The sequence below is a fragment of the Cryptotermes secundus genome, unplaced genomic scaffold (assembly GCF_002891405.2).
Source record: "Cryptotermes secundus unplaced genomic scaffold, Csec_1.0 scaffold6313, whole genome shotgun sequence".
NCBI classification, from domain to species: domain Eukaryota; kingdom Metazoa; phylum Arthropoda; class Insecta; order Blattodea; family Kalotermitidae; genus Cryptotermes; species Cryptotermes secundus.
In genome coordinates, this window is record NW_019738940.1 from 10 (window position 1) to 2,066 (window position 2,057).

Here is a 2,057-nt window from a genome sequence, read left to right on the forward strand (position 1 = left end):
AGGTTGTCAGGCTTAAGTGCAGGCCGCCCTTTACCCCCCAGGAAGATTTCTGTGAGATGCTGAATCCATCCCAAGGTCGTCATGTGACTGGAAGGATTAGGTAAATTGAAAAATTCTTTGACCTCATCGGGAATCAAACACGTGGCTTTCCCGATTGTAGCATAGTGCCTCACTGTCTGCCAGTTTTTGATGGTATATCATTACTATGATCTTTATATTTTTGCTGTCTCTAAATTCGTATTAATATTTCGTTGTATACATGTTGTGTATGTTGGGGAGAAAGCCAGAGAGCAATGCAGAAAAGAGAAGTTTGCATAAAATGTTTTGTTTGAGCTGTGGGTTTGAGGTGGAGTATCGTCACAGGGTAAGTCAGGAATGTACATTTACAGAAGGTCACACTGTTTAATTTTGCCTTTTCTGAATACTGTACCTTGTGAATGCATTTTGGGCTTTGTTTACTTTCCTTTTTTTTTTCCTTTTATAACTTTTACTATTGTCTATTGTGGCAAGTGTGTCTTTTATTTTAACATCAACTAAATGGTGATCAGAATTACAGTTAGGACCTCTCGCTGTTTTAACATTTAGCATTGATGAACCATGTCTTCTAGATACCAATACATGGTCTGTTGTTTAGTTTGTTCACTGCCAGGCATTTTCCATGTTCCTTTGGGTATTCTCGTGTGATTGAAACATGTGCCTTTTATAATAAAATTATTTGCCCTTGCCAGCACACTTAGCCTTTTTCGATTATGAGTTGTTTCAGAGTGAAATTTTTTGTTTTCCAGGCTTCTATCGCAATTTGAGCATTAAAATCACCTAGAATCACTAACATTGGTCATAAGTTGGTGGGGTTAATTGAGTTTATTAACTCTGTTGAAATTACATGACATGTTTTGGCTCACTTGGAGCAATCATCAGACGATACATTATTTAAAGCTATAAAATACTGAATTGTAATTATAATTACTATGGATCTGTATTATAATTATTATAAATTAAATTAATTTTAATTTGTATTGTTATATGCACAGGTCAGCTCAGTTGTATATTTTAATTGTATTAAAATAGTGTCAGTGTTTTAAAATCGGTACGTGTAATTATGTTAGATACGATTTTTAGTGTGTGTGTGTGTATCTAATTTTATATTATCGAAACAGTGCAGAGGCGTATGTATCAGTACTAAACAACCTGCGTTGAAGTATTCTTAGGTAATGTCTTGTTCCCTGATACTGTTGTGCTCTTTTTTCTTGTCTTTACTATCTGAAATGTAGTTTAAATTTTTATTCAGTTGCACATTTACTTTTTTGATATTTAGATATCTCCTCATTTTGTATTTAATTATTTGTTAAAAATGTATAGTTTAACTATACCATGATATATATTATATCTTGTTTATCCATAAATAATATGTGTGATGGGTTGATACGTCTTTAACAAACGAATTGTAGTCTGAGTTATATTTGATGCTTATTAGTTGTTTCCTGTATTGTTTTCATTATTATTCTTTCTTTTACTGTCAGTAAATTACTTTCACTTCTAAGTTTTCTAGTATAATGTCGTCTGCAACACTGTTTCTTGTTCCATTTTTTACCACCCAGTAACTGTAACTAACTAACTGTGCATTAATATTGTGTATTAGTGATCATGGGATGGACTGCCTCTGTGGTCTGATGGTCAGAGTTCCTGGCTACAGATCCAGAGATCCCGGGTTCGGTTGCCGATGCTACCAGATTTCCTGAAAAATGGTGGGTCTGGAATGGGGTTTACTCAGCCTCGTGAGGTAATTGAAGAACTACTTGAGTGGAAAAGTAGCTGCTCTGGACTAGAAAATCGAAATTAATGGCTGTGGGGATTCGTTGGGCTGGCCACGCGACACCCTCTATCCGCTAAAGTTGGCACTAACTTCGCTAACAAGCGGCGGTCGCTCAGTCGGTACAGTTCATTTATGGACTAATACCACGGAGTTATTGGAGGTTGTGGGATGGGATGAGGGGAAAGGAGGCACAGGGAAATTTGGGGATGCGGGGTAAAAATGGTAGGATATATATATATATATA